The sequence below is a fragment of the Octopus sinensis genome, linkage group LG17, assembly GCF_006345805.1.
Source record: "Octopus sinensis linkage group LG17, ASM634580v1, whole genome shotgun sequence".
NCBI lineage: Eukaryota > Metazoa > Mollusca > Cephalopoda > Octopoda > Octopodidae > Octopus > Octopus sinensis.
This window is the reverse complement of record NC_043013.1, coordinates 58,235,081-58,247,580: the sequence shown is the minus strand read 5'-3', so window position 1 is coordinate 58,247,580 and position 12,500 is coordinate 58,235,081.

The window sequence follows — 12,500 nt, the reverse complement described above, 5'->3', positions numbered from 1 at the left end:
TATATGTATGTGTAGGTGTAAAGATGTGGGGATGGGTGTGTGGGCGGTGTGCTGTGGGTGGTGTGTTGTGATGTGTAATGTTGTATGGTGTAGTATAGTGTGGTGTGATTTTGTGGGGAGGTGGTGGGCGAGAGTGGGGAAATCACATGTGGGGGGTAGAGTGGGGGTCGTGGGGAGAGTGAGGGGGAGCGAAGAGAGGTGGGTGAGGAGGGGAGGGAGAGGAGAGGAGAGAGGAGGAGGAGCAGGGAGAGGAGGAGAAGGAGGGAGAGGAGGAGGAGAGGGAGAGAAGTGGATTGAGGGAGGAGAGAGAAAGAGAGAAGGGGAAGAGGGAAGAAGAGAGAAGAAGAGGGAAGAAGGGGAAGAAGGGAAAGAAGGGAAGAGGAGAAAAAGAGAGTAAGGGGAAAAGATGAAGGACTGAAGAGAAGTAGGAGTCGGGGAGAGGTTAGATGAAAAGGGGGGGGGAGTTGAGCCCAAGTGACGTAAAAGAGCGAAGAGAGAAGATTAATCCCTGTTCACGGCGCAAGCGGGAATCCGGATGGCCTCTGTGCAAGGACAATCCGAACACAGACAGGTGTTGCAAGTAGTGACCGGTGGAGCGGAAATTGCGTGAAACCGGAGTGTCATTGGCAAGGCGGATGTCTCGGAGGTGTTCCGCGAACCGGTCGGCCATGCGGCGTCCCGTTTGTCCGATGTACAGGGAATAGCAGAGAGAGCAGGAGATGCAATAGATGATATTGATGGAGATACGATAGGGTTGATGATGGGTGCCGGTGAGGAGGGTGGTGTTGGAGAGGTAAGGGCAAGTGCGGCAAAGTGGGCGGGAGCAGGGGAACGAGCCAGGTTGGGAGGTAGGGTCAGGGAAGAGGCTGTGGACCAAGAGGTCTCGTAGGTTATGGGCTCGTTTGAAGGAGGGGAGGGGTCGGTTAGGGAAGAGGTGTGAAGTGGACGGGTCGGACTGGAGATGTCGGAAAGCTCGAAGAATGGTGCGTTGGAGAGGTAGGGTGGTGGGGTGATAAGTGAGGGGAAAAGCGAGGCGGGAGACTGCAGGGCGGGTTCGGGGGGAGAGAACAGATGCACGGTCTACGGAACGTGCTCTGGTAAGGGCGGTGTGGATAGTGCTTAGTGGGTATCCATGTAGGATGAAGTGGCGAGCCATGAGTTGACACTGAGTCTCAAAGTCATGGTCGTCACTACGAGCCTACGTAGACGGAGGAATTGGGAATAGGGGATGGAAAGCTTGGTGTGTTTGGGGTGGGAGGAAGAGAAGTTTAGGTATAAGTGTGAGTCTGTGTGTTTGTAATGAATGGAGGTGGTAAGAGTGGGGTGATGAATGCTGAGCGAAATGTCGAGGAAGGAGACAGAGGTGTTGGAGATAGTGCGGGTGAAGTGGAGGGCAGGATGGAAGGATGGAACGAAAGAGAGGAAGGAGTCTAGATGTTCACGGGAGAGTGAGGTGGCAGCGATAATGTCGTCAATGTAACGACGTACACAGAAAATAAAACAAGGAGAGAAAAAATGCGTGTAGGAGCTAACGATCTATCATGGCGTTCTGACTTCAGGCAGAGGTCAGACGGTAGACGCTAGAGGGACAGTAGGGAAGATAACAGGGTCAAGTGACTTCCAAAACGAAGGTGGCCCCAACACAAAGGTGCGTGTGTGTACAAGAGAGTATGTATGTGCGTGTGAAAGAGGGCTGGTGGTCTGGACGTGTGTGTGTATGTATATGTGGGTGTGGAGATATGGGGATGTGTGTGTGGGTGGTGTGTTGTGATGTGTAATATTGTATGGTGTAGTGTAGTATGGTGTGATGTTGTGGGGAGGTGGGGGGCGAGAGTGGGGAAAGTCCATGTTGGGTGCAAGTTCGACTGGGGGTTGGTGTAGAGTGGGGGTTGTGGGGCGAGTAAGAGGGGGAGAGAAGAGAGAGGAGGGAGGGGAGGGGAGGGGAGAGGATGGGGGAGATAAAGGAGGATGAGGGAGAGGAGGAGAAGGAGGAGTGGGAGAGGCGGGGAGGCGGGGAGTTGTAGGGGAGGAGGAAATGAAGGAGGGGAGAGGGAGAGAAAGGGAGTGAGGGAGCAGAGAGAAAGAGAGAAGGGAAGAGGAAGAAGAGAGAAGAAAGGAAGAAGGGAAGAAGGCCAAGAAGGGAAGGAGAGGAAATATATATATATTTATATATATATAATTTCAACAATTGAGGGCAAAATTAATTAATTATAATCAATTTCACCAAGTGTTCAGTATGCAAAGGACCATTCAAGGCGAATTCAAATTATTACATTATATAAAAGGGCTTAGTAAAATAATTGTTGAAATTATAATTAATCTCCCTCTGATTAATGCTTCGGATTTTACCGAAATAAGCATAGTGTTGATATTTTAACCACGCTGGTGGAAAGGAGAACAGATTCTTCGCTTGCTTATTTGAATTTGTTGGCACTGTTAGTTACGAGCAGATCTTCGAAAGGTATGTTCTTATTTTCAGTGTTTCCAAATCCAAACCAAGGAATTCTGAGCTGATGATAGAAGTGTTGTTTTGACTAATCTTGAAACGTACGTTCTCAAATAACCTTAGCTTTGATTTTTCGATGCCTTACCCCCAAACTTTTGTGAGTTGAATTAAGCAAACACTATATATGAGAGAGATTTTCTTTAAGTATTAGAAATAGCTTTAAAAAAAAGTTTTTTAGCTGCTATTTCTAATGAGTTCAGTATGCGGCAAAGTAATTTATTTTACTAAGCCCGTTTATAAATGTAATATTTGAATTCGCCTTGAATGGTCCTTTGCATACTGAACACTTGGTCAAATTGATTAATAATTAATTAATTTTGCCCTCAATTGTTGAAATTATAATTAATCCTCCCCCTGATTAATGCTTCGGATTTTAACGAAATAGCATAGTGTTTGATGATTTTAACCCACGCTGGTGGAAAGGGGAGAACAGAGATTCTTCGCTTGCTTATTTGAATTTGTTGGCACTGTTAGTTACGAGCAGATCTTCGAAAGGTTATGTTCTTATTTTCAGTGTTTCCAAATCCAAACCAAGGAATTTCTGAGCTGATGATAGAAGTGTTGTTTTGACTAATCTTGAAACGTACGTTCTCAAATAACCTTAGCATTTGATTTTTCGATGTCCTTACCCCCAAACTTTTGTGAGTTGAATTAAGCAAACACTATATATAGAGAGATTTTCTTTAAGTATTAGAAATAGCTTTAAAAAAGTTTTTTAGCTGCTATTTCTAATGAGTTCAGTATGCGGCAAGTAATTTATTTTACTAAGCCCTTTTATATAATGTAATAATTTGAATTCGCCTTGAATGGTCCCTTTGCATACTGAACACTTGGTGAAATTGATTAATAATTAATTAATTTTGCCCTCAATTGTTGAAATTATAATTAATCTCCCTCTGATTAATGCTTCGATTTTACCGAATAAGCATAGTGTTTGATGATTTTAACCCACGCTGGTGGAAAGGGAAGAACAGAGATTCTTCGCTTGCTTATTTAATTTGTTGGCACTGTTAGTTACGAGCAGATCTTCGAAAGGGTATGTTCTTATTTTCAGTGTTTCCAAATCCAAACCAGGAATTTCTGAGCTGATGATAGAAGTGTTGTGTTTGACAATCTTGAAACGTACGTTCTCAAATAACCTTAGCATTTGATTTTTCGATGTCCTTACCCCCAAACTTTTGTTGAGTTTGAATTAAGCAAACACTATATATGAGAGAGATTTTCTTTAAGTATTAGAAACTTTAAAAAGTTTTTTAGCTGCTATTTCTAATGAGTTCAGTATGCGGCAAAGTAATTTATTTTACTAAGCCCTTTTATATAATGTAATAATTTGAATTCGCCTTGAATGGTCCCTTTGCCTACTGAACACTGGTGAATTGATTAATAATTAATTAATTTTGCCCTCAATTGTTGAAATTATTTATCTCCGATATCAATGCTTCGGATTTTAAGAAATAAGCATAGTGTTTGATATTTAACCCACGCTGGTGGAAAGGGGAGAACAGAGATCTTCGCTGCTTATTTGAATTTTTTGGCACTGTTAGTTACGAGCAGATCTTCGAAAGGGTATGTTTCTATTTTCAGTGTTTCCAAATCCAAACCAAGGAATTTCTGAGCTGATGATAGAAGTGTTGTTTTGACTAATCTTGAAACGTACGTTCTCAAATAACCTTAGCATTTGATTTTTCGATGTCCTTCCCCCAAACTTTTGTGAGTTGAATTAAGCAAACACTATATATGAGAGAGATTTTCTTTAAGTATTAGAAATAGCTTTAAAAAAGTTTTTTAGCTGCTATTTCTAATGAGTTCAGTATGCGGCAAGTAATTTATTTTACTAAGCCCTTTTATATAATATATATATATATATATATATATATATATATATATATATATATATATTATGTATAGTTAATCCAAACAAGAAGACACAAAAAAACACAGCAACGCGAGGACGTGGAACAAATAAAGTATTATTGGACGCTCAGGAAAGAAGGGAAGAAGGAGGGTTTAACGTTTCGAGCGGAGCTCTTCGTCGGAAACAAAGGAGAAGGAAAGATCCCGAGAAGGGAAGACAGAGGAAAAAAATATGTATATATGTAGGTATATATATACATATATATATATATATATATGTATATATATATATAATACATATATAATTATTATTTGAGGAAATAAAATCCAAACTTACAAGGAAAAAATTTAATTTAGAAATACTAAATCAAATTTCACACAATATAATATATATATATAAAATTAGAAAAAAACACCTTTTATCAATTCAATATATATATATATAATTACAAAACATCCAGATAGACGATGCAAAGAAAACAAGGACAGGTCATTCGGAGTTTTCTTTCCTCAGTCGAGTTCTAGATTATCGTTGAAATTTCGGCTGGTTATACTCGAGATTGCTCTAGTCTGGCTAGCCCCAGGAAAAACTAACCTAAGAATATTAGATTCCTTGGAAGAAAGCAGCGAATGTATACGAAAACAAGGACGGAAAGAACGGAGCAAGTTACACATATACAAACAACAGGTGTCTTTCGACTAAAGACGAATTTAATTAAGCTGGCATGTCTGGAAGTAAAGCCTTACGGCAGAGATACAAGGTTTCATGCGCACGGGGAAGAATATAGATGTTGCACGGACAACGGCCGAACCAAAAAAGAAAGATCAGGCTTGGTCTGGATGTTTTGCGTTCTTGTCCCATTATGTATTTTATTTATATATCATTTTTGGATTTGGCTTGCAAGATTCTTCATGCGACCACACGAGTAAGGGATATAACAACATGACTGCACAAACTCAAGAACTTTGGCAAGACACCACTCTATATATGAATTTACCTAATGTGTTTCAGACTGCAAAATGTATGAAAAGACGACATAAGGCGCGAAGGCCCACCCACAAGGGACAGAACAGAGGGATGGATCGAAACGATCGACGTACAAAAGACTAATTACCAAACCCATCTTCTGCTTACTTAATCAATTATTATTATCTCACCTAACACTCCAGAATTCCTGAAGTAGTTCCAACGGAAATATACTCCAAATACGGATGACACCAGGTAGACCAAACCATACCAACTTCTAATTGGCATATACTCATTAGCCCCAAAATCTTCCTCACGCACACACACACACGCAAAGGGATTCTTTCTGTTTTCGTTTAGAAAATCAACAAAATCCTCTCACAAGGCTTTGTCGACCCCGGGGTATCGTGGAAGACATCCCGAAGTTTCATGGCTGTGTGGTGTTCCGGGTTCATTCCCACTACGTGACACCTTAGGCAAGTGTCTTCTACTATAGCCTCGGGCCGAACAAACCCTTGTAAGTGGATTTGGTAGACGGAAACGGAAGGAAGCCCTTCGTATATATGCATATATATATATGTATGTGTGTGTATATGTTTGTCCCCCCACCATCGCTTGACAACCGATGTTGGTGTGTTTACATCCCTGTAACTTAGCTGTCCGGCAAAAGAGACCGATAGAATAAGTACTAGGCTTACAAAGAATAACTACTGGGATCTATTTGCTCGATTAAAGTCGGTGCTCCAGCATGGCCGCAGTCAAATGACTGAAACAAGTAAAAGAGTAAACTGGGAACTATGTCTTTTGGGAGCAAACCTCTTAGCACAAAAAGACATCAGCATGATTCTCATATACATATGAAGAAGAAGAAAAGGCGGGGAAATAGAAAAACATAAACAGACTGACAGATACATAGGAGCATATACATAAGTATGCGTGTGAGTGTGTGCATCGAGCTGATGTTAGTTGTAAATTGCAGATTGTCTAAGTTACAAAGCTGCATAGCTAAAACTCAAAACGGATTATTATGCATCACGATTCATAGATTACATCTTTGTTTGTGATTTCTAGTTTTGTTTTAAATAAACCCACAAAACCCGTTCGCCACAAACTCTTTCAACAACGTCTTCCTACTTGAATTTCAATTATGATGGCCTTCAATGCGAATATTTTCTTCATCGTTGACGAAAATGCAAACACATTAATAAAGGCGTTTTCGATTGTGTAACTATGTTAGAAATTAATGGAAATGTAGCTGGGGAGAAATGGTTGAATGTAAGAGTAGGTTATTGTAAGATGAGTGAGTATGGTGGCGGGTGTAGTAATTAAGTGCGGAAATGGTAGGAGGAAATTGTGGGTGGGGGGCGTATGAAACGTAGGAAACTACGAAGGAAAGTAGAAGTTAGTTGTGAGGCGATATAGAAAGGGAGGAGACTGAGAGGAAGAAAAGATGAAATCTAGCGGAAGGGTGTATGAAAGATAACACAAACCAGACTGAGCGAGGATCGCAAGCGATTTATCGTTCCGACACAGGGGTTTGCTTCACATCCTACATAGAAAAACCAAGCATTTTCTTCAAATTTGTCGATCCGACACAAGGGTTTGCTTCACATCCTACATAGAAAAACCAAGCATTTTCTTCAAATTTGTCGATCCGACACAAGGGTTTGCTTCACATCCTACATAGAAAAACCAAGCATTTTCTTCAAATTTGTCGATCTGACACAAGGGTTTGCTTCACATCCTACATAGAAAAACCAAGCATTTTCTTCAAATTTGTCGATCCGACACAAGGGTTTGCTTCACATCCTACATAGAAAAATCAACCATTTTCTTCAAATTTGTCGATCCGACACAAGGGTTTGCTTCACATCCTACATAGAAAAACCAAGCATTTTCTTCAAATTTGTCGATCCGACACAAGGGTTTGCTTCACATCCTACATAGAAAAACCAAGCATTTTCTTCAAATTTGTCGATCCGACACAAGGGTTTGCTTCACATCCTACATAGAAAAACCAAGCATTTTCTTCAAATTTGTCGATCCGACACAAGGGTTTGCTTCACATCCTACATAGAAAAACCAAGCATTTTCTTCAAATTTGTCGATCCGACACAAGGGTTTGCTTCACATCCTACATAGAAAAACCAAGCATTTTCTTCAAATTTGTCGATCCTACACAAGGGTTTGCTTCACATCCTACATAGAAAAACCAACGATTTTCTTCAAATTTGTCGATCCGACAAAAGGGTTTCCTTCACATCCTACATAGAAAAACCAAGCATTTGCTTCAAATTTGTCGATCCGACACAAGGGTTTGCTTCACATCCTACATAGAAAACCAACCATTTTCTTCAAATTTGTCGATCCGACACAAGGGTTTGCTTCACATCCTACATAGAAAAACCAACGATTTTCTTCAAATTTGTCGATCCGACACAAGGGTTTGCTTCACATCCTACATAGAAAAACCAAGCATTTTCTTCAAATTTGTCGATCCGACACAAGGGTTTGCTTCACATCCTACATAGAAAAATCAACCATTTGCTTAAAATTTGTCGATCCGACACAAGGGTTTGCTTCACATCCTACATAGAAAAACCAAGCATTTGCTTAAAATTTGTCGATCCGACACAAGGGTTTGCTTCACATCCTACATAGAAAAACCAAGCATTTGCTTAAAATTTGTCGATCCGACACAAGGGTTTGCTTCACATCCTACATAGAAAAACCAAGCATTTTCTTCAAATTTGTCGATCCGACACAAGGGTTTGCTTCACATCCTACATAGAAAAACCAACCATTTTCTTCAAATTTGTCGATCCGACACAAGGGTTTGCTTCACATCCACATCCTACACAATAAAAAACCAAGCATTTTCTTCAAATTTGTCGATCCGACACAAGGGTTTGCTTCACATCCTAGATAGAAAAACCAAGCATTTTCTTCAAATTTGTCGATCCGACACAGGGGTTTGCTTCACATCCTACATCGAAAAACCAAGCATTTTCTTCAAATTTGTCGATCTGACACAAGGGTTTGCTTCACATCCTACATAGAAAAACCAACGATTTTCTTCAAATTTGTCGATCCGACACAAGGGTTTGCTTCACATCCTACATAGAAAAACCAAGCATTTTCTTCAAATTTGTCGATCCGACACAAGGGTTTGCTTCACATCCTACATAGAAAAACCAAGCATTTTCTTCAAATTTGTCGATCTGACACAAGGGTTTGCTTCACATCCTACATAGAAAAACCAACGATTTTCTTCAAATTTGTCGATCCGACACAAGGGTTTGCTTCACATCCTACATAGAAAAACCAAGCATTTTCTTCAAATTTGTCGATCCGACACAAGGGTTTGCTTCACATCCTACATACAAAAACCAAGTATTTTCTTCAAATTTGTCAATCCGACACAAGGGTTTGCTTCACATCCTACATAGAAAAACCAAGCATTTTCTTCAAATTTGTCGATCCGACACAAGGGTTTGCTTCACATCCTACATAGAAAAACCAAGCATTTTCTTCAAATTTGTCGATCCGACACAAGGGTTTGCTTCACATCCTACATAGAAAACCAACCATTTTCTTCAAATTTGTCGATCCACACACAGGGTTTTGCTTCCACATACAGCTAGAAAAACCAAGCATTTTCACAATTTTGTCGATCCGACACAGGGGTTGTGCTCTCATCATCCTACATAGAAAAACCAAGCATTTTCTTCAAATTTGTCGATCCGAACAAGGGTTTGCTTCACATCCTACATAGAAAACCAACCATTTTCTTCAAATTTGTCGATCCGACACAAGGGTTTGCTTCACATCCTACATAGAAAACCAACCATTTTTTCTTCAAATTTGTCGATCCGACACAAGGGTTTGCTTCACACTCCTATAAGAGAAAACCACCTACTCGTTTCTCAATTTGTCGATCCGACACAAGGGTTTGCTTCACATCCTACATAGAAAACCAACCATTTTCTTCAAATTTGTCGATCCGACACAAGGGTTTGCTTCACATCCTACATAGAAAACCAACCATTTTCTTCAAATTTGTCGATCCGACACAAGGGTTTGCTTCACATCCTACATAGAAAACCAACCATTTTCTTCAAATTTGTCGATCCGACACAAGGGTTTGCTTCACATCCTACATAGAAAAACCAAGCATTTTCTTCAAATTTGTCGATCCGACAAAAGGGTTTGCTTCACATCCTACATAGAAAAACCATGCATTTTCTTCAAATTTGTCGATCCGACACAAGGGTTTGCTTCACATCCTACATAGAAAAACCAAGCATTTTCTTCAAATTTGTCGATCCGACACAAGGTTTGCTTCACATCCTACATAAAAAACCAAGCATTTTCTTCAATTTGTCGATCCGACACAAGGGTTTTGATTCACATCACCTACATAGCAAAACCAAGCATTTTCTTCAATTTGTCGATCTGACACAAGGGTTGCTTCACATCCTACATAGTAAAACCAAGCATTTTCTTCTCATTTGTTCAAATTGTCGATCCGACACAAGGGTTTGCTTCACATCCTACATAGAAAAACCAAGCATTTTCTCTTCAAATTTGTCGATCCGACACAAGGGTTTGCTTCATCACACATCTACATAGAAAAACCAAGCATTTTCTTCAAATTTGTTCGAGTCGATCACACAAGGGTTTGCTTCACATCCTACATAGAAAAACCAAGCATTTTCTTCAAATTTGTCGATCCGACACAAGGGTTTGCTTCACATCCTACATAGAAAAACCAAGCATTTTCTTCAAATTTGTCGATCTGACACAAGGGTTTGCTTCACATCCTACATAGAAAAACCAAGCATTTTCTTCAAATTTGTCGATCCGACACAAGGGTTTGCTTCACATCCTACATAGAAAAACCAAGCATTTTCTTCAAATTTGTCGATCCGACACAAGGGTTTGCTTCACATCCTACATAGAAAAACCAAGCATTTTCTTCAAATTTGTCGATCTGACACAAGGGTTTGCTTCACATCCTACATAGAAAAACCAAGCATTTTCTTCAAATTTGTCGATCCGACACAAGGGTTTGCTTCACATCCTACATAGAAAAATCAACCATTTGCTTAAAAGTTGTCGATCCGACACAAGGGTTTGCTTCATATCCTACATAGAAAAACCAAGCATTTGCTTAAAATTTGTTGATCCGACACAAGGGTTTGCTTCACATCCTACATAGAAAAACCAAGCATTTGCTTAAAATTTGTCGATCCGACACAAGGGTTTGCTTCACATCCTACATAGAAAAACCAAGCATTTTCTTCAAATTTGTCGATCTGACACAAGGGTTTGCTTCACATCCTACATGCAAACACATCCTACATCGAAAAACCAAGCATTTTCTTCAAATTTGTCGATCTGACACAAGGGTTTGCTTCACATCCTACATAGAAAAACCAACCATTTTCTTCAAATTTGTCGATCCGACACAAGGGTTTGCTTCACATCCTACATAGAAAAACCAAGCATTTTCTTCAAATTTGTCGATCCGACACAAAGTGGGTTGCTTCACATCCTACATAGAAAAACCAAGCAATTTTCTTCAAATTTGTCGATCTGACACAAGGGTTTGCTTCACAATCCTACAATAGAAAAAACCAGCATTTTCTTCAAATTTGTCGATCCGACACAAGGGTTTGCTTCACATCCTACATAGAAAAACCAAGCATTTTCTTCAAATTTGTCGATCCCACACAAGGGTTTGCTTCACATCCTACATAGAAAAACCAACGATTTTCTTCAAATTTGTCGATCCGACACAAGGGTTGCTTCACATCCTACATAGAAAAACCAAGCATTTTCCTTCTTCAAATTTGTCGATCGACAAGGGTTTGCTCACAATCCTACATACAAAAACCAAGTATTTTCTTCAAATTTGTCAATCCGACACAGGGTTTGCTTCAACTTCCTCCTACAAACAACCAAGCATTTTCTTCAAATTTGTCGATCCGACACAAGGGTTTGCTTCACATCCTAACATAGAAAAACACAAGCATTTTCTTCAAATTTGTCGATCCGACACAAGGGTTTGCTTCACATCCTACATAGAAAACCAAACCAACCATTTTCTTCAAATTTGTCGATCCGACACAAGGGTTTGCTTCACCTCCTACATAAAAAACCAAGCATTTTCTTCTTCAATTTGTCGATCCGACACAGGGGTTTGCTTCACATCCTACATAGAAAAACCAAGCATTTTCTTCTTCAATTTGTCGATCCGACACAAGGGTTTGCTTCACATCTACATAGAAAACCAACCATTTTCTTCAAATTTGTCGATCCGACACAAGGTTTGCTTCACATCCTACATAGAAAACCAACCATTTTCTTCAAATTTGTCGATCCGACACAAGGGTTTGCTTCACATCCTACATAGAAAACCTACCATTTTCTTCAAATTTGTCGATCCGACACAAGGGTTTGCTTCACATCCTACATAGAAAACCAACCATTTTCTTCAAATTTGTCGATCCGACACAAGGGTTTGCTTCACATCCTACATAGAAAACCAACCATTTTCTTTTTCTTCAAATTTGTGTCGATCCGACACAAGGGTTTGCTTCACATCCTACATAGAAAACCAACCATTTTCTTTCAAATTTGTCGATCGCGACACAAGGGTTTGCTTTTCATCCATCCTACATAGAAAAACCAAGCATTTTCTTCAAATTTGTCGATCCGACAAAAGGGTTGCTTCACATCCTACATAGAAAAAAAACCATGCATTTTCTTCAAATTTGTCGATCCGACAAAAGGTTTGTTTGCTTCACATCCTACATAGAAAAACCAAGCATTTTCTCTTCAAATTTGTCGATCCGACACAAGGGTTTGCTTCACATCCTACATAGAAAAACCAAGCATTTTCTTCAAATTTGTCGATCTGACACAAGGGTTTGCTTCACATCCTACATAGAAAACCAAGCATTTCTCTTCAAATTTGTCGATCCGACACAAGGGTTTGCTTCAACATCCTACATAGAAAAACCAAGAATTTTCTTCAAATTTGTCGATCCGACAGAAGGGTTTGCTTCACATCCTACATAGAAAACCAAGCATTTTCTTCAAATTTGTCGATCTGACACAAGGGTTTGCTTCAACATCCTACATAGAAAAACCAAGCATTTTCTTCAA